Source organism: Carcharhinus amblyrhynchos, chromosome 18 (assembly GCF_965287045.1).
Source record: "Carcharhinus amblyrhynchos chromosome 18, sCarAmb.v2.hapA, whole genome shotgun sequence".
Lineage (NCBI taxonomy): Eukaryota > Metazoa > Chordata > Chondrichthyes > Carcharhiniformes > Carcharhinidae > Carcharhinus > Carcharhinus amblyrhynchos.
In genome coordinates this window covers 51714751-51740246 of record NC_137341.1, presented here as the reverse complement: position 1 = coordinate 51740246, position 25496 = coordinate 51714751, and the positions used below count along the sequence as shown (strand labels likewise).

Genomic DNA, 25496 nt, shown 5'->3' with positions numbered 1-25496 from the left:
AAACTGGGAGGGAGTGCATCTCTGTGATGATTATTGGTTGTAGCCAAAACCAGCAAATAACTACACCTGATAACCACTTCATATACAGCAGATGGTGACATCATGGTAATGTGACTGGACCAGTACTGCAGGCTAATGCTCTGGAAACATGGGTTCAAATCCCACCACAGCAGCTGATGACATTTTAATTCAATTAATAAAATCTGGAATCTCAGTAATGGTGACTGTCAGACTAGTATTTTTATATTAAAAAACTCTGCTTCAGTAATCTGCATTACAGAAGGAAATCTGCCATCCTTACCTGGCCTGACCTACATGTGGATCCGCAGCTGAGCTACCCTCCAAAATGGCCTAGCAAACCCCTCAATTCACAGGGAATGAGGGATGGGCAACAAATGCCATCCTGGTCAGCGATGCCCACATTCTATGAACAGAATAAATAAAAAATAAAACTTGTTTCTGAACCTGCCTTTCACTTTCAGCAAAAGTGAACCCATGTGAAGCTACCCCATTCCCAACGGATTTAATTTGTTGCATGTTCATTACCTTATATAGATGGAAGGATGCTGGGAGAACACTGTTGTTGGCATGGACCGAAATGTCCATGTTGACATGTCTGAAATAAAAGGATGCAATAAGCAATTTATCATCAATATTGATGATGCTTCTGAGAAGATGTCACTGCTGTTATAGCAGTTTTCAAAAGGTTGCGGCAATATCAGGTGACTCCTGTAAATTTATTGAAGTGTCTGTCAGCTCCTTCACATTCAGAATTATATCAGTTTTCCAGTCATTTTTGTAATATAGATAACACCCAGCTCCTTCAACCTTGTTGCTTTAATGTGTATTATGTCATTCATTCTTTTATTGGCTCACATCAGGACTGCACCTCTTCATCTGTGACATCAATAAATATTCATTTCACAATTTGATTTCATTTCCAGTCTTAATATGTGACCTCCTTTCACAACCCAGCAGAAAGCTTTTGTCATTTGTCAGCTTATTCTCCTTTGGATATGAAAGGTTATCTGAATATTGGAATTAACCTAACAAGAGGATGTGCCCTTGTTCACTGGGAAGGAAATGATTAATGATGATTTTGTTCAGGATTAGCCAAATGAAAACTGGGAAACTGAAAGGAGCTGTCATTTCGACAACATTATGTTTTGCCACTAATGAAAAATGATTGTAGAATGGCAGCCATCCAATTTCTGCAGTTTGTCAAGACAAAACATATGTTTTAAAAACCTGTATTCTCGTTTCATTGGGGCGGCATAATGGCACAATGGTTAACACTGCTGTCTTAGTGCCAGGAACCCGGGTTCAATTCCTGGCGTAGGTCACTGTCTGTGTGGAGTTTGCATGTTCTCCCTGTGTCTGTGTAGGCTTCCTCCGGGTGCTCCGGTTTCCTCCCACAGTCTGAAAGACATGCTGGTTAGGTGGATTGGCCATGCTAAATTCTCTCTGTGTACCCAAACAGGCACTGAACTCTGGCGACTAGTAGATTTTCACAGTAACTTCATTGCAGTATTAATGTGAGCCTACTTGTGACTAATAAACAATAAATAAACTTTTCTACACTCTCGCAGTAAAGTTCTTTGGTTATGCTAAAATGTGATGCCCCTCTTGATGAAGTATTTTTGCCCCTTTTTGTACCTTAGTCAGAATGCAAATTCTTTGAAAATGTTCACAGTGTGAACCTGGTGTTAATTGTTACCTGTTGAAATCCACAGTAATTCTTTATCCCCAGAGACTGACAATTAAGCTGCAATACCTTTAAACATTGTACATTGTAAACATGCTGCAGTACGTTGCATGTGGAGCTAATTGCTGGATTTAGCAGAATGCCTGAGGGAGGATGAAGGACTGAACACACTCACTTACACCTCTGACCATGAAGAAAACTTTGTACCGTTTAGATCTGTGGCCTAATGTGGCACACAGAACCACATGGAGTGATTGAAGCAGATAGCTTTGGCACACTTTAGGGGAGGACTGATACATTCATGAAGGAGAAGTGAATGAAAAGATATGGGAAAAGAGTGGGAAGAAAGAATGGGAGGAGAGTTGTGAAGCAGCTGCATAAAGCAACTAGGCCAAGGAGCTGTTATGTTGCAGTAGAGTAGAAGGAAGCTAAGTAATATAAAAAGCAAATTTATATGAAATCTGCAAAAGTAAAACATAATTCGCGCTGAACATTTTTTATCAGTGGATAACTTAAGTATATAATTTTTATCCAGTGAGTGCTAATTGGCAGGGATTATGAAAACAGAGTCAGGAAAGTTATCTCTTAAAGTTTATTTATTAGTCACAAGGAAGGCTTACATTAATACCGCAATGAAGTTGCTGTAAAATTCCTCTAGTCGCCACAGTTCGGCACCTATTCGGGTACACTGAGGGAGAATTTAGCATGGCCAGTGCACCTAACCAGCACGTCTTTCAGAATGTGGGAAGAAACCGGAGCACCCGGAGGAAACCCACACAGACACGGGGAGAACGTGCAAACTCCACACAGACAGTGACCCAAGCCAGAAATCGAACCTGGGTCCCGGGTGCTGTGAGGCAGCAGTGCTAAACACTGACTTACCATGTCACCCAAATTCCCTTGCGAATTGTGTAAAACTGTTCTTCCACAATTACTTCCAAGTACTCAAAACATAAATGATTTTTTTGAAAAATGTTTAGTTTTGTAAAGGCTTTCAGTTCATGCATAATTTTTGAACCTTTGTAAGAACAGTAGTTGTAATGTGCATTGTCTTCCAGATGTATTCATGGAAAGCGAGACCCACGTGAGCTGTGTTAAGTGACAATGTGGTGGGCTCCACCTGATTTGCATTATCATCATGTATTCATGCAAACAGATGCAAAAACGTTGTCAAACACTGTTTAAATTTAAGATTGCTCCTCTGGTATGTTACCTGATCATGTGAAAGGAGTCTCATGTCTCTCCTCAGCGGTACTTAGCTCCCTCTGAGTTAAGTAGCGGTATTTGTGACAGCCCCAATTATGGGTAAAAGATCAGCTGAAAACTTTTTTTGTAGCTAATTAATGGTTCAGAAATAGATTTAGTTTCAAAAGGAAAAAAAAGAGACCAGAAAGTGTGCTGAAGCTGATAACAAAGCTTTAATATGTTTAGATAACATTCTGGAAATTTATCTGCTATTTTAACACAAGACTAGATTTATGCAGGAAGAATAACAGTGAAGCTATTAACGCTTATCATTATTAAATAATTAATCAGACTGCATCCGCATATTCGCAGTTATACATGGAAATTAGAAAGTTACTTTCCAAGATGCCTTGCTGGTTCAAAAACCTGGTTGCAATAGAATCTTGCCAAGAGACTTAGGGGGAGTTTCCCATCCCACTGCCACAGGAATTGTAGCCGGGAGTGGGTGAGGGCGTGGGGGTGGGGGTGGGGGTGGGGGGGGGAGGAATGTGCAGACCATGTAAAGTTCCGTTGACCTCAGGATGGACTTTCCAGTTTTGGAGCAAGCACAGATGAAAAATCCCGCCCTTCACATTCAAGCACATGGAACAGTGTAAAGTTAGGGTATTTAGTGACCAGAGATGTGCCAGATTTGCAAAAAAGGGTAGGGTTTTCAATTCAAATGTAACTGAATTTTTAATGGTGTGATAAATTCCAATGAGTGCCAAACAAGCTTTCTGTCACTGAAAATTAACTTCTATATGAGTGTGGATTCTCATTCCTTCATTTTAGTTATTGTTGTAGATTTAAAACAAAAACTTTTAAAAATGATTCCTTTCTGTCTCTTTTATTTGCTTATCATATTCATCTCTATCTCGCTTTCTCTATCTTGCCTGTTTACTGTCAGATAATTTTACGTTAAATTCAGAATTAGAACTGACATTTCCTGGTTTAGACTCGGCGCATCTCACAAATAGTTCTACCTAATTGGTTAATGCGATGCACAGTTACTTCACTGTTCACCCAGGTCCAAGATTGTCCATAATAGGTTCTGTACACTATAATTAGTATAAATTCCTGTAACTGCAGTGAATGGTGAGCCTTACTTGTTTACTATTGAAAGAAAATTCTGGTCTACTGTGTTTATTTAAATCTCTTGACCTCTGCGTTAGGATAGTAGAGAGATAATTGTTATATGACCACATTAAGGTTTTGGCTGCTGCTAGCTATTTGTATTAAATGAGCTAGGTCTAATAACTCCAGGAGTTGGCTGTGAAGGAACCATGCTTTATTGCACAAAACAAAAATAAACAATAACCCATAAGCCTGTGGTGAACATGACAGGTCCCAACCAGAACTTAAAGGCTAATGGACTCTCTCAGGGTCTTGCTTTATACAGGGCTTGTTATATGAACTCTACCTGGTAGGCTAATTACCAATCCCCAGGGAGCTTGTATTCAACGAGTCCAACTGGGAGATCAATTAGTGATTCCCCATGCAGATCATGGGGTTATCACACTAGGCTCATGAGTTAATCTTCTATGCACAGGAGTTTAAAAGAGTAAGAAGTGACTTGATTGAAACACACAAGATCTTGAGGGGTATTGACAGGATGGATGTGGAAAGGATGTTTCCTCTTGTGGGGAAATCTAGAACGTGGTGTCATGGTTTAAAATTAGGGGTTGTTCATTTAGGATGATGAGGAGGAAAATGTTTTCCTCTGAGTAGTTTGTGAGTTTTTGGAACATGCTTCCTCAAATTAGAGTGGCACGGTGGCCCTGTGGTTAGCACTGCTGGCTCACAGCGCCAGGGACCCAGGTTCAATTCTAGCCTTGGGTCATTGTTTGTGTGGAGTTTGCACGTTCTCTCCGTGTCTGCATGGGTTTCCTCCGGGTGCTCCAGTTTCCTCCCACAGTCCAGAGATGTGTGGGTTAGATTAATTGGCCATGCTGAATTGTCCCTCGTGTCAATGGTATTAGCGGGGTAAATATATGGGATTATGGGAATAGGATCTGGGTGGGATTGTGGCCGGTGCAGACTCAATGAGCCGTATGGCCTCCTTCTGCATTGCAGACGTTTTATGGTTCTAAAGTGGAATCAGATTCTTTGGATATTTTTAAGGCAAGGTAAATAGATTCTTAATTAACAAGGGAATGAAAGGTTATCAGAGCTTGGCAGGAATGTGGGTTGGGGTTACAGTCAGATCAAGCTTGTCCTAATTTAATGGCAAAGCAGGCTCGAGGGGCAGAATAGCCTACTTCTCCTGATTTATATGTTCGTATGAGTTTTCAGAATAACACTGTGCAATGGAATGTTATGCAAATTTTTCCTCTGCTATTATTGTGAATGGTAATTTTAGGCTTCTGTTTGTCCCCTTCACTCCATACTGCCTGTATTTTATTCATTCTCTGATTGACCTAGAATCAGAAAATAGAAACCCTACACAAACAGTATAGAAAGACGCCATTTGGCCTATCAACTCCACTCCAACCACAATCCCACCCAGGCCCTACCTCCATACATTTTACCCACTAATCCCTCTAACCTACGCATCTCAGGACACTAAGGGGCAATTTTAGCATGGTCAATCAACCTAACCTGCACATCTTTGGACTGTGGGAGGAAACCAGAACACCTGGAGGAAACCCACGCAGATACAAGGAAAATGTGCAATCCCACCCAAACCCTATTCCCATAACCACATGTATCTACTCTCCTAATCCCCCTGACGCTAAGGAGCAATTTAGAATGGCCAATCAACCTAACCCACATATCTTTGTGGGAGGAAACCAGAGCAGCCGGAGGAAACCCACGCAGACATGGGGAGAAGGTGCAAACTCCACGCAGACAGTGACGCAAGCTAGGGATTGAACCCGGGTCCTGGTGCTGTATGACTTGATTTGATTTGATTGGATTTGATTTATTATTGTCACATGTATTAACATACAGTGAAAAGCATTGTTTCTGGTGCGCTATACAGACAAAGCATGCCATTCATAGAGAAGGAAAGGAGAGAGTGCGAAATGTAGTGTTACAGTCATAGCTATGGTGTAAAGAAAGATCAACTTAATGCAAGGTAGGTCAATTCAAAAGTCTGACAGCAGCAGGGAAGAAGCTGTTCTTGAGTCAGTTGGTACGTGACCTCAGACTTTTGAATCTTTTTCCCGTAGCCACCGTGCTGCCCACGTGCCGGTTTTATTGAAGTTATTATGTTTCCGTCTATCGTTTGGTCTGTGCTTTGATGTTTGATTATGTTTCAGTTCTCTTCTCATCTTTGGTCTTGTTTCAGATGTAACTTGAATGATCAATAGCAAAAATAATTAAGATTAATTATTACTTGTACATGCGTCAATTTACTATTTCCACTTCACATCCTCATGAAATTTGTTTCGAATAGGAAAAGGCCTTAGTTATTGTCTGTTGGTGGAGACAAGCTCATACATATATGTATAATATATTTTAATGTGCCCCAGTTAATGCTTTGCTGTCCAAAATATGCACTCTTTGAAATATTTGAATGTTATAAATAACCTTAAAAATACAAAAGCATGAAAGGTTATTCAAATTGGAATAAAACCTTTTGCTGTGAATTTTCAATGTGAGACTTGGATTTGAGCAGTTTCTATATATTTGGAGAGATCTAATTGCATCTTCAATCCCTTCCTATACCAGCTCACTCAATACTTTCAGCTTATAATCAGGGTTGCGAATGGGATGCTGGCCTTCATAGCGAGGGGGATTGAATATAAAAGTAGGGAGGTCTTGCTGCAGCTGTATAGGGCATTGGTGAGGCCGCAGCTGGAGTACTGTGTGCAGTTTTGGGTGCCGCACCTGCGCAAAGATATTTTGGCCTTGGAGGGAGTGCAGAGGAGGTTTACTAGGCTGATACCGGAGTTGAGGGGGTTGAGCTATGAGGAGAGGCTGAATAAACTGGGCTTGTACTCGTTAGAGTTTAGAAGAATGAGGGGAGATCTCATTGAGACGTATAAGATGATGAATGGGATGGATAGGATAGAGACTCTTCCCACTCAAAAAAGACAGTAGGACTAGGGGGCACAGCCTCAAGATAAAAGGGGGGTGGTTTAGATCAGAGTTGAGGAGGAACTTCTTCACTCAAAGGGTGGTGAATCTCTGGAATTCTCTGCCCGTTGAAGTGGTGGAGGCTGCCTCGCTAAATATTTTTAAGACGTGGGTTGATGGGTTTTTGATAAGAGAGGGGATTAAGGGTTATGGGGAGAAAGCGGGAAAGTGGAACTGAGCAGCGACAGATCAGCCATGATCTTATTGAATGGCGGGGCAGGCTCGAAGGGCTAGATGGCCTACTCCTGCTCCTATTTCTTATGCTCTTATGTTCTTATGTTTTTTTATGCATTTTGTTTAGCTAGATTTACTTTGCTTTATTTTCACCAAGCTGCTCATCATTTTTATATCCTATGATATGCTGTTGAAGTCACTTAATAGCTGTGACAGATTAATTTTGGGTTCTTGAGTATTGTATAATTTTGAAGAAAATTGGCTTAAAGTGCAATTCTATTTTTCCCATAGTATATTAAGACCAATAAGCTTGATGACGACATGTGAACAGTTTCTTAATTTGAGGAACAACTTGTTATTTCTCATTGATGCTACTTCCAAATAGTGGCTCAGGCTTAAAAAGTACTTTATCTCCTTTTCCATAAGTCAATATTTCTTGCGGCTCGGTGGTACAGTGGTTAGCACTGCTGTCTCACAGAGCCAAGGGCCCAGGTTCGAATACCAGCTTGGGCGCTGTCTGTGTGGAGTTTGCATGTTCTCCCTGTGTCTGCGAGGGTTCTTCCGGGTGCTCCAGTTTCCTCCCGCAGTCCGAAACATGTGCTAGTCAGAGGCACTGACCCGAACAGGCACCAGACTCTGGCGACTAGAGGAATTTTACAGTAACTTCACTGCGATGTTAATATCAGCTTTACTTGTGACTAATAAATAAGTAAACTTTAATAATATTTTTGCCAGTGCTGAATATTAACAGGATATACATCTGTCTGGGCATTCAGTGGATATTTATGCACATTTTTTCTTATTGATTTGTTTCCTGGAGCTATATACCATCACAAGATTAAATGGTAATGAACAGCAATGGCACAGGAGTTAGCACTGCTGCCTCACAGCGCCAGGGAACAGGTTCCATTCCAACCTTCAGTGACTGTCTGTGTGGAATTTGCACGTTCTCCCCGTGTCTGCATGGATTTCCTCCGGGTGCTCCAGTTTCCTCCCACAATCCAAAGATGCGTAGGTTAGGTGGATTGGCCATGCTAAATTGCCCCGCAGTGTGTAGGTTAGGAGGAATAGTGCGATTATGGTAGTAGGGTCTGGGTCAGAGAGAGTCACTGCAGACTTGAGAGGCCAAATGGCCTCCTTCTGTATTGGAGAAATTCGATGATTCTCATTGGGTCTCACCTTTTGTCACTACGTAACTGAGAGGTTCATAAACGTATTCTGGGATTAAACTTTTCCTCTGAGAAAAGAGCCCGTTTTATATTATTGTCCTACTCTGAGACCTTTGAATTGACCTATCTTGCAATAAGCTGATCTTTCTCTACACCCTAGCTATGGCTATAACACTACATTCTGCACTCTCCCCTTCTCTATGTACAGTACGTTTTGTCTGTATAGCACGCAAGAAATAATGCTTTTCACTGCATACCAACACGTAATAATAAGGAATCAAATCAAGTATTATTGATTCACAAGCCAATGTGACGATATAGGAAAAAATGCCATATTACATATTTTATAAATTAAAAATGATAAATCAGATTGTACTTTTTGAAAGATTCAAGCAAAAAGAAAGAAAAATATACCTGATACAGAATGAATACGTGGTCATGTTCTACCTTTGCATAATTTAAGTGGTGGTTCTTAATTTTATTTAATTATGTAAATATTTCACAGCTGTCATCTTTGTGCCAGTTTGTACATAAATAAAAACTAGTTGCCAGTTGCTTCATCTGGACTGATGACCTATCAAAAAGATAAGTAAACAGGGATTATTTTCATGAGCCAAAAGAGAAAATGCTGGAAAAACTCAGCAGGTCTGGCAAGCAACTGAAAGGAGAGAAAAGAGCTGACGTTTTGAGTCCAGATGACCCTTTGTCAAAGGGGTCATATTTGAGGATAAAGGTTAAACTTTTAGAACTGAGGTGAGGAGAGATTTCTTCACCCAAAAGGGTGGTGAATGCGTGGAATTCACCAGCTCAGAAAGAAGTTGAGGCCAAAATGCTTTTTCCCAAGGTGGAAGAGTCAATTACTAGGGGGCATAGGTTTAACATGCAAGGGGCAAGAGTTAAAGGAGATGTACGAGGCAAGTTTTTTACACAGAGGATGGTGGGTGCCTAGAACTCACTGTTGGAGGTGGTGGTGGAAGCAGATACGATAGTGACTTTTAAGGGACGTCTTGACAAATACAGAATTAGGATGGGAATAGAGGGATATGGTCCCGGAAAGGTAGGGGGTTTTAGTTAAGTTGAGCAGCATGGTCGGTACAGGCTTGGAGGGCCGAAGGGCCTGTTCCTATGCTGTAAGTTTCTTTGTTCTCTTTGTTCTTTGTTGTCTGATTTCAGGAAGAAATTAGATGTGGCACTTGGGGCCAAAGGGCTCAAGGGATATGGAGGGGGGTGGGGTGGGGGGAGGAATCAGGATATTGAATTTGATGATCGGCCATAATCAAAATAAATGGTGGAGCAGTTTCGAAGGGCCGAATGGCTTCTTCCTGCTTCTAGTTTCTATGTCTTTATGAATCACTTTCAGGCTGTTAAAAAACAAAATAAGATGCACCTTTTGAATATGTCTTTGACATTCTGAATCTCATGCACTGCCATTATTATTCAGTGTGCTATGAATTGATTAATATGCTGAGTTTAACTTGTGAAGTCAGTTTGGTTGGCTCAAATGTTAAAATCATCTTGCTTGTTCAGATTTCCATGGGGAGGTTATGAATATTTCAATCTTAGACCATGACATTTGATTACCATTTATACTTTTTGTTCCTCCTGCTTCTGAAAAACAAAGATGGAAGAGTATTTTCTTTGAACTCTCAGTGAAGGAACTTTTACTCACAACAAAGTACATCGCCAATCCTTATATTTCATGGATTTAGAATTTTACCGTTCATGTGACTAAATATCTGGAATTAGCAATATTAACAACAGATCATAAAAACAGAGTATGTTGAGAGTTTATTACAGTACTCGATAAACCTGCACTTTACAAGATCAGTGTTAAAATGTAAGATTTACAGTGGATGTTATGATGGCAAAGAGAATCTGTGTTCTATTGTGGTCCTTCAGAAGGCTCAGTTTTTCTTGATCTTTAGATTATCTCCCATACCGTGGGTGGAATTCCCCAATCTGGGACTAAGACCCATGGCAAGGACAGATGCTGATGGAAAACTGTGCCGCATCTTTCATCTCTGGCATAATTAATGATGGATCTTGCAATTTTGCACCGTCTCTCGCGTTGCAGTGAGCTGTCGGGCGTGTGTCCCACCATGATACCCGGCTGCCGTGTTTAAAAGGTACCTGTGATAGTGCAGCACCTTTAAAGGGTGATTGTTTGCTTGCGGATCAGGCGAACCGCCAGGGACTTATCAGAATGGAGCGTATGAACCTTGACCTGTGGTGTGGTGGATTGTAGGTCCAGGGATGAGAAACCACCAATGCAAGCTAGGGAGCTGGAAGGACAAGATCTGTATCAGTGTTCAGTTTATATGTATTGTTTTGCTGCTCTTGTTTAATAAATTACAGTTCTGATCCAAAACTTCCTCATCATATTACCTTGCACTACAGTTTTGGCAATGAGAATAAATTATTCCACAGCTGCAAAATTCAATAATTAGAGTGAGAAGGGGGAGCCCTTGGATACCTGTGAGGGATACCTCAGGTCACTGTGTGGAGTCTGCATGTTCTCCCCATGCCTGTGTGGGTTTCCTCTGGATGCTCCGGTTTCCTCCCGCAGTCCAAAGACGTGCAGGTTAGGTTGATTGATCCGTAGCACCCATAGACAAATAGCTATGTCGTTTTTTGGGAAAATCGATCCATGTAATATGGAGGTTGGGGCCAGTACATCAAAAGCCTTTGATACTTTCTTGCTGCCAATGAAATAATTTCAAAAGCAAAACAAAAAGTTATTTTGCGTACAGTTTGCAGCCCTCAAATGTACAATCTCGTAAGAAGCCTTACATCTTCAGAGGTTCCAGATACTAACCCCTTTGATCAACTAGTGACACCAGTGAGAGATCACAGCAGTCCCCGAGCCTCCGTTATTATGCAGCGGTATAAGTTCCATTTGGCCATGAGGGACCCAGGGAAGCTGGTTTCTGCATTTGTAGTTAAGTTTTGTCAAATGGCTGAACACAGTGAATTCGGCCAGTCTCTACATGATACATTCTGTGACAGTTTGGTCTGTGGTATCAATAATTTGAGTATTTAGAAAATGTTGATGGCAGAAACCAGAATATCCCTGGAGAAGGTAGTTGAAATGGGGGAAGCGACTGAAAGCGCTAAGCAAAGTGCTTTTGAACTATGTGCAAAATGGGGTAAATCAATTATGGCGGAAGGCAGCTGTTACTCTGAGCACCCATAGTGAGGGCACAGTGGAGCCTGAGAAAAATCATCAGATAGATACATCAGAGAGGTCATCAGCCACAGGGTTTAGAGACATGCTCTCGTTATGGGAGAATCCATTCCCAAGACAGATGCAAACGTAAAGAGTTCATTTATTTCAGGTACATTAGGAAGAGGCACAATAAGCCAGGTGCAGAGTCAAACAGACTGTGCCTAGATCCCAATTAAAAAACTACGACTTCTGTGAAAGTTTGGGAAGAGAAGTCCAAAATTTATAAGCTCAACATTGTAAAATTAAATAAGACGGCATGGACAAGTTGGGCCTGTTTCCATGTAAACCTCTATGACTCTAAGACATTCCCCCATCAAAATATACCTTATTGTTAACAAGCGTCCATTGAGTATGGAGGTTGATATTGGTACTTCTGCCATGATCGTAGGAGACAAACATACAAGTACTTACAGGATGGATTGTAACCCGTGAGGCTTAGTAGTACAGCTGCCAAGTTAACAATTTATACAGGGAAGGCCCTGAAGATAACGAGCGCAACATAAGTGTCTTACCAGGGCCAGTCTGCTCAGCCATCCCTGATGGTAGTAAAAGGCAGAGGTCTAGCCTTATGGGATGAAACTGGCTGAAGGAAGTCATGTTGAATTAGTTGGAGATATTCAGCATCTCAGATGGGATTTTCCAGCAACTTCTGTTAAAGTACCTGAAGTTGTTAAGAGAGAGCCAGGGCACAAAACAAGGAGATAAGGCCAAAATTTATATGAACTCTGAATTAACACACCGGAATATTTTAGAACCTGACCTGTTCCTTATGCCCTCTATCAAAAAGTGGAGGTTGAATTGAAATTTTAGGAAACCTAGGGATAATTAAACCTGTACAATTCTCTGAATGGACAGCACCAATAGTCCCAGTGTTAAAACACAGACCAGACAGTAAGCAGTTGTGCTGATTACAAATTGACCGTGAATACAGCTGCCTAAATAGATAGATATCTTATCCCTAGGAAAGAATACCTTTACTCTGAACTGACAGGAGGCCTCAAGTGCACAAAATTGGACTTGAGTCATGCATACCTACAGCTTGAGCTGGAGGAAGACTCGGGAATTTTGTTACCGTCAACACACACAAGGGCTTATTCCAACACACAAGGCTAACCTACAGTCTTTCATCTATATCAGCTATCTTTCAGTGCACGATGGAAAGCCTTCTATAAGGGATCCCAAAAGTTATGTATGTGGATGATATCTTAATAAGGGGGGCATCACCCAAAGAGCATAGGGCCAATTTGGACAAAGTCCTCAGAAGATTTAAATAAGCAGGGGTGTGCCTGGAAAGGGAGAAGTGAACTTTTCAGGTCAATGGGGCCTCACATTTAATATTCAAAGTCCATACGAAAGGCTTACACCCTCTGGAAGATAAGGTAGAGCTGATAAAGGGGTACCTGCAAGAAGCAATGTAGCTGAGTTGAAGTTCTTTTTAGGGATGGTCAACTATTACGGCCACTTTATGCCAAATATAGCTCCAGTGTAGATGCCCTTGCACCAGTGTTTGAAGAAACATTAATGCTGGCAGGGGGAAGATTCTCAGAGACAGTTTTTGACCACAGGACCCTACAATCTCACCCACTTGCACCCGGCAATAGTGACATGCGATGCATTGCCTTACGGCACAGGGGCTATGCTTTCCCATAAGATGGAGTGACCTGTCACTTTTGACTCCAGGACCTTGTCAGATGCCGTAAAGGAAGCTTTCACAAATTGGTAAAGAGGGTTTGGCAGTCACATATGCCGTAAAAAAAAATCTACCAGCAAGTTTCTGGTCACCACCTCGGACTGTGAGCAGGAGCATGAGAGAATTCCAGCCCATGACTGAGCATCAACGTACATTTAATATTGCTTCTTTGCACTCTCTAATTGAGAACGTAGGCAGATTTAAACTGTCCTTTGTTTAGGGAAGAGGAGCTAAAAAAAGACCCAAGTAATAACTACCAGCATTTCGGTCTAGGCTGAAGACAAGTTGGTCAGAGAGCATTTGGCCCAAGAGTTAAATGAAACGCACCAATTCTCAGCACTTAATGGGGGATATATTACAGTTTGTGAAGGGAGGGGAGGTAGTTCTTAGATGTAAAATGGTGATGGGGCTGGATCCTAAATCCAAAAGAGAAAACGCTGGAAAATCTCAGCAGGTCTGGCAGCATCTGTAAAGAGAGAAAAGCGCTGATGTTTTGAGTCCAGACGACCCTTTGTCAAAGCGGTCATCTAGACTCGAAACGTCAGTTCTTTACTCTCCTTATAGATGCTGCCAGCCTGCTGAGATTTTCCAACATTTTCTCTTTTGGTTTCAGACTCCAGCATCCGCAGTAATTTGCTTTACACCCTAAATCATTGAATTAACAAATGTAAAACACAAGCGGAGATAAACCTTTAATTTTGAACACACAGTAAAACAGTGATAGTATTGTTAGAGAATGTTAGCGAGTTCACGTCAGCAGGATTCTCTGACTCTGCCTCAGTGGATGGAGATTTGGCCGAGCACCAGGTTCTCCATCGTCACTGGCAGCGGAGAATTCCAGCCAAGGAAACGTTGAGAACAAGGTGATAACTGCCACAAAATCGGGAATGGTTAAATGAAAATGTGAGCTGCTGAACAGTGGTCAAGCCGGCAGCTACAGGAAAGGCATAAAGAACAAACCAAGCCCAGTAAGGACTGGAAAGAAGATCAAGATGAATATAAAATGAAGGGAGAGCTCCAGATCAGCCCTTGATGATTATTTCAGTTTTCAAAATAAGAAGCCGCCAAATGAGTTCCTCTAAAATTATCTGCTTGGAGCAGCGTCTGCTGATTACTATAAACTGTAATTAGGAATCACACAACACTTGTTGAATTCATTAAAGGAGGGAGACAATATTTTTATTGAACAAGTATAGGGTGATATTTTTAATCAGGTGCCATTTTAAAAAGTGTGGCTAAGCAGTTTTAGCATTTCTCAAAAATCGCCATGGATGAGATTTAAATCCACAGAACCCCTACAGTGCAGAAGGAGGCCATTTGGCCCATCAAGCCTGGACTGACCACAATCCCATCCAGGCCCCACCTCCATAACCCTTTGCATTTATCCTAGCTAGTCCCCCTGACACTAAGGGAAGATTTAGCGTGGTCAATCCACCTAACCCACACACCTTTGGACTGTGGAAGGAAACCTGGAGGAAACCCACGCAGACACAAGGAGAATGTGCAATCTCTATACAGACAGTGACTCAAGCCAGGAATCGAACCTGGGTCCCTGGCGCTGTGCAGCAGCAGTGGTAACCACTGTGCTGCCCTAAATTCTGCAGAAATGGGGCTGAAATTTGTCTTGGCTGATAGGATAGAATAAACGATAGCAAATTGCAAGCCTGTTTTACTCTCTGCCTGATTTTTTGATTGAAGTCAATTTTTTAAATGGCAAGGCTCCTTGATAGGGGCGTGTGAAGGCAGCTGTCATTTCTTTTAATTACTTCACTACCAACAATATTATCCTACCTTGTGTAATTTTCAAAACTAAAGGTTTAATCTCACTTGCATTTTATGTTTCACAGTAATTAACCAATCCACATTCTCTTTTGTCATGGACATAATTGTGCACATCAGCTCCACAAATAAGTATTTTAATCTAAATGTCACTTGAAGAATTCAGAAGCACGGTACTTGGGAAATTTCATATTTTGACTGAAGTAGAGTCCTGTCCGGATTCATTTCATAAAATTCCAATTGCATCTTTCAAAACAGAAACTTAGCTGGACAAAGGGTTGTGAACTTCTGTTGGAATCTGGTTAACTAACACTTACTTTGCACATTTAACAAAGTAAAAATATTCCAAGGTGTCTAATAAGGGCAATATAAATCAAGATATTTTTGACATTTTTAACACTGAACCACAGAAACCAGGAAAGGTAACCTGATTTTTAAGGAGCATTTTACACTGGGGTTGTGGAGCCAAATAAATACATACCGTCTGAACTCAATTAGAGTCATAGAGTTTCCCAGCACAGAAACAGGCCCTTTGGCCCAACTTGTCTATGCTGCCCAGTTTTTACCACTAAGCTAGTCGCAATTGCCCACGTTTGGCCCATATCCCTCTATGTCCATCTTACCCATTTAACTGTCTAAATGCTTTTTAAAAGACAACATTGTACCCGCCTCTACTACTACCTCTGGCAGCTCGTTCCAGACGCTCACCACCCTCTGTGTGAAAAAATTGCCCCTCTGGACCCTTTTGCATCTCTCCCCTCTCACCTTAAACTTATGCCATCTTGTTTTAGATTCCCATACCTTTGGGAAAAGATGTTGACTACCTAGCTGATCTGTGCCCCACATTATTTTATAGACCTCTATAAGATCACCACTACAAGCCTCCTACGCACCAGGGAAAAAAGTCCCAGTCTGTCCAGCCTCTCCTTATAACTCAATCCATCAAGTCCTGGTAGCATCTGAGTAAATTACTTGTTGATTGTGGTAAAAATTGTCGCCTGTCTGTTTAACATTGACCAAGTGAGAGCTGACCGATGTAAAATCTAAAATGACTGAACAATCAAAATAAACTTTTTTCTGGTGGGCATGCACTCACTGTAGGTTAGGGTTAATCTTTATCTCAGTAAAACATTTCTTGGGTATATAAAATCAGGGTGGAACGTGAACTGACCATCAGACAATTCAATATTTATGCTCCATTGTATGTTTGCTGTGATCTGATAGCCTGTATCAGAGGTAATCAGGAGATAGTAACTCACTTGTTATTACCCCTCTGAGTTATGGAATCATACAGTGATACAAGACAGAAGACCATTCAGCCCAGCGTGTCGGTGCTGGCTCTTTGAAAGAGCTATTCTGTTCCCGTTAGAAGGTTATGATTGGAAGTGTTTTCATGCAGTGCATTCTCGATTATAACAACATGCCCTGGAAATGTGTTTTTCCTAATTGCAACCACTGGATTTTTTTTGCCAGTTAGCTCAGTTAAAAGTTTAAGTTTACTTTATTAATCTCACAAGTAAGCTAACATTAACACTGTAATGAGGTTACTGTGAAAACGCCCTAGTCGCCACACTCAGGCGCCTGTTCGGATACACTAAGGGAGAATTTAACATGGCCAATGCACCTAACCAGCATGTCTTTCAGACTGTGGAAGGAAATCGAAGCACCCAGACGAAACCCATGCAGACATGGGGAGAACGTGCAGACTCTGCACAGGCAGTGACCCAAGCCGGGAATCGAACCTGGGTCCCTGACGCTGTGAAGCAGCAGTGCTAACCACTGTGTTACAGTGCCACCCTCTGCATGCTCCTCTTGTTGACCCTTCTGCCACTGGAAACAGTTTCTCCTAATTTGTTGTATCTGAAAGCTTCATGATGTTGAACACCTCAGTGGGTTGCGAGATGGGTCAGTTGATTGTTTCTCCATGTAACTGAAGTCTTTCACATCTTTTTGTCTTGAGGAACTTGACATCCTTCCCAAGGTGAGGTGCCAAGAATTGTTTCACAAAACTCCAGCCGAGCCCTTGTCTTTGTTTTCTCAACATTTGGTATAACTCCCTTGCTTTTGTACTCTTCAATTTACAGTCAAGTGTTCCAAATGTCTTTTTAACAGCTTTCTCTCTTTGCCCTGTCACCTTCAAACACTTGTGTACAGACAGCACAGGTCTCTCTGTTGCTGCACCTGCTTTAGAAGTGTACCATTTAGTTCATGCTGCCTCTTGTTTTTCCTACTAAGATCTTGACAATATTACATTGGCCATCTGTGTCTATGTCTCGCTCAATAATCGATCCCCTATCAGTCGAAGGAATTGAACATCAGATCCTCGGCCGATATGGCCGCTGCACCTTTTGATTTGATTTGATTTGATTTGATTTATTATTGTCACCCGTATTAACATACAGTGAAAGGTAATGTTTCTTGCGTGCTATATGGACAAAGCATACCATACATAGAGAAGGAAAGGAGAGAGTGCAGAATGTAGTGTTACAGTCATAGCTAGGGTGTAGAGAAAGATCAAATTAATGCAAAATAAGTCCGTTCAAAAGTCTGACAGCAGCGGGGAAGAGAATGTTCTTGAGTTGGTTGATACGTGACCTTGTATCTTTTTCCCGATGGAAGAAGGTGGAAGAGAGAATATCCAGGGAGCATGGGGTCCTTGATTATTCTGGCTGCTTTAATGAGGCAGCAGGAAGTGTAGATGGAATCAATGGGCAGGAGGCTGGTTTGAATGATGGATTGGGCTTCGTTCACAACCCTTTGTAATTTCTTGCAGTCTTGGACAGAGCAGGAGCTGTACCAAGTTGTGATACAATCAGGAAGAATGCTTTCTGTGGTGCATTGTGGAAGTTGGTGAGAGTTATAGTGGACATGCCAAATTTCCTTACTCTTCTGAGAAAGTAGAGGCTTTAGAGGGCTTTCTTACCAATAGTGTCAGTATGGGGGACCAGGACAGGTTGTTAATTATCTAGACACCTAAAAACTTGAAGCTGTCAACCATTTCTACTTCATCCCCATTGATGTAGACAGGGCATGTCCTTCATTACGCTTCTTGAAGTCGATGACTATCTCTTTCGTTTTGCTGACATTGAGGGAGAGATTATTGTCACTGCACCAGTTCACCAGATTCTCTACCTCTTTCCTGTACTCTGCCTCATCATTGTTTGAGATCCGATACACTCTGGTGGTGTCATCAGCAAACTTGAAGATCAAGTTGGAGGGGAATTTGGCTACACAGTCATAGGTGTATGAGGAGTATAGCAGGGGGCTGAGGACACAGCCTTGTGGGGCACCAGTGTTGAGGACGATTGTGGAGGAGGTGTTGTTGCCTATCCTTACTGATTGTGGTCTGTGGGTTAGGCAGTTTAGGATCCAGTCGCAGAGGGAGATGCCGAGGCCCAAGCCATAGAGTTTCAAGAAGAGTTTTGTAGGAATAATGGTGTTGAAAGCTGAGTGCAGTCTGACATTAGTGCCTTTGTTATCTATGTGTTCCAGGGTTGAGTGTAGAGCCAGGGAGATGGCAGTAGGCAAACTGTAGTGGACCTAGGCAATCTGGGAGGCCGGAATTGATTTGTGCCATGACTAACCTTTCGAAGCACTTCATAATGATGGATGTCAGAGCCACTGGACGATAGTCATTAAGGCATACTGCCTGGCTTTTCTTTGGTACCAGGATGATGAACGTCTTCTTGAAGCAGATGGGGATCTGTTGTAAAGAGGGATTGAAGATGTCTGCAAATACCTGCGCCAGCTAGTCTGTGTACGATCTGAGCGCTCGTCCGGGTATCCCATCCGGGCCAGCCGCTTTCCGTGGGTTGACCTTTGAGAAGGCTGCTCTGACATCTGGAATGGTAACCTTGGGTACAGGGTTCTTCCAGGGTGGAGGGAATGCTCTCGCTGACCTCCTGCTCAAAATGGGCATAGAATGCATTGAGCTCATCAGGGAGGGCTGCGTTGGAGCCAGTGATTTTACCTGCTTTCGTCTTGTAGCCTATCTTGCAGACCTCGCCATAATTGGCGGAGGTCAGTGTGACTGGCCTGGGACTCTAGCTTGGTCCAGTGCTGTGTTTTGGCATCTTTGATGGACCTCCTTACATCATCTCTGGCTTTCTTGTATAGGTCAGGGTTGCCTTACTTTAACGCCTCAGACCTGGGCTTCAGCAAGCAGTGGATATCCCTGTTCATCCACGGTTTCTGGTTGGAAAACAGACAGATTTCCTCCATGCGTTTCAGTGATTCTCTCGGTGGTCCTGTCTTATTGGGCCATTATTTGCAATCATAATCACTACTCTTGGTGAGGTCCCCTTTCAGCCCGTGGAAATCAGTTGGTGAAAATCTTTCCTCAATCTGCAAACTATATTGTCCCAAGGTTGTAGTTAGAGAAGATAAATGAATAAAATCAAATGAGACCTTTGTATTTTATTCAACTGAAGGAAAACATGTTAATATAACATGATGTCTGAAAAACATCTTTTCCTCCTTCAAGGGCTGCAGATGTTCTGTGTTAAGATTAATTTAAATCTAAATACTGTTAATCTGTTATAACGATAATTGGAAATAATTATTGGGAATAACTGTTGTATACTATTCTGTGAACAACATATTAATTTACATACATTCTGTTGAATATCTTGATTTTCCATCTATCACATTTTACCTTTCTTGTCTTTTTCCAGAATTAGTTAATGCCCTGTGTATTATGATGGTACTTTCAACAGTTCGATGTTTGTAAAAATACAAATAAAAGAAAATTGTATTTTTTATTCTTTAATTACATTCTTAGTAGCTGCAAGAATACTTGAAGAATATAAAGTTTTATTTATTAATGTCACAAATAGGCTGCAATGAAGTTAGTGTGAAAATCCCCCAGTCACCACACTCCGGTACCTGTTCAGGTATTCTGAGGGAGAATTTGGCATGGCCAATGCACCTGACCTGCATGTCTTTCGGACTGTGGGAGGAAACTGGGGCACCCGGAGGAAACCCATGCAGACACGGAGAGAAGGTGTAGACTCCACAGAGACAGTGACCCAAGCCAGGATTTGAACCCGGATCCCTGGCCTTGTGAGGCAGCAGTGCTAACCAGTGTGCCACTGTGTTGCCACCCGCAAGTATGGGTGATTACAAAAGTTCATGAGTAAATAATGTGAGGAATAATTTAATCCTGAATGCTTTTGAATCCTGAAGTGTGTCGAGATCTTTATTTTGTAAAGTTTTGGATTGCTAGTAAGAACTTTGATGTGGAGATGCCGGCGCTGGACTGGGATGAGCACAGTAAGAAGTCTCACAACACCAGGTTAAAGTCCAACAGGTTTATTTGGAATCACAAGCTTTCGGAGCACTGCCTCTTCATCAGGTGAGTGGCCCACGCATCTGAGGAAGGAGCAATGCCCTGAAAGCTCGTGATTCCACATAAACCTTTCGGACTTTAACCTGGTGTTGTGAGACTTCTTAATAAGAACTTTGGCAGTAATAAGTACCTCAAAAGTTCAGAACCGCTCCTGCGCAAGAAAATCCTTACAGATTACTTCTCAAGCTTCAACACTGTTAAATAATAGAACCCTGGATAATTCAACGGAGACCAAATCATTGATGCACAAAGAACTTCTGATCATCAGTTATTGTTTGTTTATCTTTCATGCTGAATTTAAAATTCAAGTTTGCAATGCCATTTTACAGAATTCCGTTTCATGCTTTGCAAATAAATTCAAAGGGTGTAGATTTTTCCATCTGCTTTAAAACTTGCTTATTTTTGTAAGATGATAGTTGAACCTCATTGACAAACTTATGCTAGCTGTTAGTTAAATGAATTTGGCCATGTTTTGAGCAAAGCACCATAATATTTGCACATTCTTTGATCACTGACCCTCTAGGCGATTATTTTAAAATCCATTTGCAATCTGATTCATATCTCTACTCATTATTTTCCTAGACCACTTCAGTCATGTAAAGAGAGAGGCACACTGTTCACTTTTATCTTTATTCTCTTCATGCCCTGACGATTGAGGAGTATTTAAATTATCAGTGGTTATGTGTTTTGATCATCGTACTGAATGGCTTTACTTGCCTAGATAAACTGCACTGTCAATAGTTATGATGCCTATCAAAACGGGTAAGCACCCATAGCAACAATTCAGAAACAATACACGCACATATAAGATGATGAATGGGATGGATAGGATAGAGGTGGAGAGACTCTTCCCGCTCAGAAAGGACAGTAGGACTAGGGGGCACAGCTCTCTGCCCATTGAGGTGGTGGAGGCTGCCTCGCTAAATATTTTTAAGACGTGGGTTGATGGGTTTTTGATAAGCGAGGCGATTAAGGGTTATGGGGAGAGGGCGGGAATGTGGAACTGAGCCACGACAGATCAGCCATGATCTTATTGAATGGCGGGGCAGGCTTGAAGGGCTAGATGGCCTACTCCTGCTCCTATTTCTTATGTTCTTATGTTTAATTACAATTCATGTCACACAGAAATGTGAAATATCCCAGTTGAGCTCTTTTGCAAAACCTACAACAAGCCCAGAAACATATGGGATAGTTATGGGGACCAGAACCAATATTCATGTCCAAAAATGGATTTTTCTTTATAAAATGCATGAAATGCATGTCAGAATATAATGCTTATTTTAGTTTGGTATTCTTATGAAAACAGTTTGTATTGGGTTGCGTGTTGTGAAAGAACGTAGGAGGACAAGGGGTGACCTTATAGAGGTTTATAAAATCATGAGGTAAGGTGAGTAGCCAAGGTCTTTTTCCCCAAGGTAGGGTGTCCAAAACTAGAGGGCATAGGTTAAAGGTGAGAGGGGAAAGATTTAAAAGGGACATGAGGGTCAGTTTTTTCACACAGAGGGCAGTGCGTGTATGGAATGAAGTGCCAGAGGAGGTGGTAGAGGCGGGTACAGTTACAACATTTAAAATACATTTGGACAGATACATGGATGGGAAAGGTTTAGAGGGATATGGGCCAAATGCAGGCAAATGAGACTAGTTCTGTTTAGGAAACCTGGTTGGCATGGACATGTTGGGCCAAAGGGCCTGTTTCCATGCTGTATATTTCTATAACTATAACTCTTCCCACTTTGCATCAGCATTTACACATAAAGCAACGGGTTGGAATCTTGAACCTTTTATATACAAATCAGAAACCTTTGTAGTTCTTCAGGTGTACTGTTCTAAATACAAGGAACAGCTATAATTATAATTTTGTTTTTCTAACATGAGAGGGCAGTAACTTTTATACTGTTTCTACTGAGACTTTGTTGGAAACCTGTTTGATGTTATTAAGTAAATGAGTGCTCTAGCTGCTGCATAGATTATTTTTTATCTGGATTTTCAAGATAAACTCTTACATTCTGAGATAAATCTAGTGTTCCGCAATCAGTCCTTTCTCAGTGATATTGGTAATTCTGTGAGGTAAAATCTAATTACTTAATGTAAATTAATTAAGTGAATTATTGCATGAGAAAAGGGAGTGGGGGGGGGAGGTGGAATCAAATTTGGCCTTAACCTCATGAGCGCTGAATCGTAAAAGCTGATTGTTGGAAGCTCATCTTTCAAGAACACAAGTTCCATCAAGCTTGGCCAACTACAGTGTTGGTTCAGTGAAACGATAAATAATATGAATTCGTTATGACACTCTTTTCAAATTCTCCATCTCATTCGCAATTACCGTGATATCTTGCCATTTAGTTTGATGAAACGTTTGTGTAACTGGGGAACATTTCCATCAATTTAAACATGAGCGTTTTCAGACACGTTTAAACATGTTTTATGCACATTAGTCCATGCATTTCATTAAGGAATGCTGCATAAGTAAAATTGTTCAGCAAGTCACAGCTGTTTCTTCTCAGTGAGGCCTTATGATGCACCATTTTCCTAAACAATGAATCTCATTGGCAGGAATCCATTATTTTTTACAGCTGGAGTTCCGATGTGTCTTCCTGCTTGTTGATGTGCGCTCCTGGTTATTCATGGTGCACCTGTTTACTTGGTAGCACCACGTAAAAAGTAGTACTCGCTTTAACCAAAATGGATGGAAGCAGCAGTGGGATTAAGCATCGCAGCAGAGCCACTCTTTCTTCTAATGAAAACATTTTAAGTCAACTATAAGGATTGGAAATTAAGTTGTCAAGTTTATATCAGTGCAGTGCATCAGCAGTCTGACAACTTCGGAATTATGAAATCTAAAGTCAGACATATGAATTGTTAGCATTCCCCGTGTACTGGCATGACTTCTTGTACGTTGCTGATAACAATGTTTCAGGTTAGCTTCAAGTGTAGGTATTTCCGTTGTATTTTTAAAGCATTCAGGGGAAAAAGGAGATGACCCTTGATTTGAAATTCTTCAGTACATTCTGAAATTATAAGCCAGAAACATTTTTCGTTACAGTGTTAAATTTGTCTTCAGTCTCTGTTACAAAACTGTGATTTATGCGCATGTATCTCCAGTCCCCTGCTCCTACAGCTCCTTTTTGGAATTGTATCCTATATTTTATATTGCCTCTCCTTGTTGTCCTGACTGAACTGTGTCATTTCACACTTATCTTCATTAAGTTTCATCTACCCATTCCACTCATGTCTGGATCCTCTTGATATTTATCACAATCCCACTCACAGTGCATAGTACTTGCAAGTTCAAGATGTCAGCTCAAAATGTTGAAATTGTTCCCTGTACACCCAGGTCTAGGTCATTAATATTGAAAAGCAGCACTCCTCGTATTCACTCCTGGGAAACCCCACTGTATACCTTCCTCCAGTCCCAAAAAAGACTCTTCTGTTTCCTGTCACTTGACCAACTTTGTATCCTTGCTGCCAATGTCCTCTTTCTCCCATGGGCATTGACTTGGAAAGCATGCATTGTGGCAGCTGTAGTTGCTGACATCAGTTGGAATAGTGTCATGCAATGGTTGACCGTGGGAGGGAGGATAATCCTGGTGTTGGACTAGGGCGGGCACAGTAAGAAATCTCTCAACACCTGGTTAAAGTCCAAAAGGTTTATTTGGAATCATGAGCTTTTGGAACGCTACTCCTTCATCAGGTGAATCCACTTACCTGATGAAGAAGCAACACTCTGAAAGCTCATGATTCCAAATAAACCTGTGAGACTTTAACCTGGTGTTGTGAGACTTCTTACTGCTTCAACACTGTGGTAGAGATCTTAGTGGAAAAGAGGAGAAATATCCTGGATGTTCTCTGGACATGTGATGGGAAGGCATTGATTTGATTTGATTTATTATTGTCACATGTGTTAACATAAAGTGAAAAGTATTATTTCTTGCGTGCTATGCAGACAAAGCATATCATTCATAGAGAAGAATGTAGTGTTACGGTCATAGCTAGGGTGTAGAAAAAGATCAACTTAATGCGAGGTAGGTCCATTCAAAGGTTTGACAGCAGCAGGGAAGAAGCTGTTCTTAAATCAATTGGTATGTGACTTCAGACTTTTGTACCTTTTTCCGACAGAGAAGGTGAAAGAGAGAATGTCCTGGGCGCGTGGGGTCCTTAATTATGCTGGCTGCTTTTCTGAGGCAGCAGGAAGTGTAGACAGAGTAGTGGATGAGAGGCTGGTTTACTTGATGAATTGGGCTACATTCACAACCTTTTGAACAGATAGCTGCCAAGGTTGACCCTAAATGATGACTAGAGCAGCCACAGTGCGTGTTTGCTCAGAGGTGTAGGCTAGTTTTAGATAGTGCTAGCGAGGAATATTACAGCTACAGATAACAGTCATGTTTATGAACAGGTAGCACATTATTAATGTCGCGTTGAATGGGCATGGAGTAATTGCCTTTGCTATTTTCAGGGATAATATTGTCTTCACCAGCTCCAAACTAAGCCCTAATTCTTAACACCAGTCCTCCTTCTTCTGCCTTTCACCTTAAACTTTGCATGTCTACCTTTTGTTTTGCTTGGTTTGCCAAATCCGAACAACCTAATCTTAAAGTATGTTAGTCTGTATTGCACATTAAATTCTCAAAAGTACACACTAATAGTCCCAATGCCTGTATTTAGTTATTTTCTCACTGCACACGAGATGATTCATCAGTCACACTCACCATACCTCTTTCATTTCTACATTTCCTCTTTTACCTCAGTCCTCTATGCTAGCCATCCACTGATGTTCCGCACCTAGTCTAACCCATTGACTGTTATGATATACACTATACTGTATATTCTCAACTAACACTGGAGTCAAAGGTTATCCAGGACAGGCAGAATGTGGAGTTGAGGTCACAGTCAGAGCAGCCATGGTTTTATTGAATGGTGCAGCAGGTTCAAGGCCGCCTTCTGCTGCTAATTTATATATTTGTTTGTTCTACCTCACACTTGGCTGCCATTAATACCAGAAGCCAAATTCCCAGTAGACATCATTACTGTCGCAAAAACAGCATTGGGAAGCTCATGTCTAGCAAAGCTTCAGTAGTTATCAGGACATACCTATAGATCAT

General features: G+C 41.4%; 1 protein-coding gene across 1 annotated transcript in view; it reads left to right on the top strand.

The window, feature by feature from the left end:
* snx29 (sorting nexin 29) overlaps positions 1–25496 on the top strand; it is a 538494-nt gene that overhangs the window by 347923 nt on the left and 165075 nt on the right. The window lies entirely within an intron of this gene.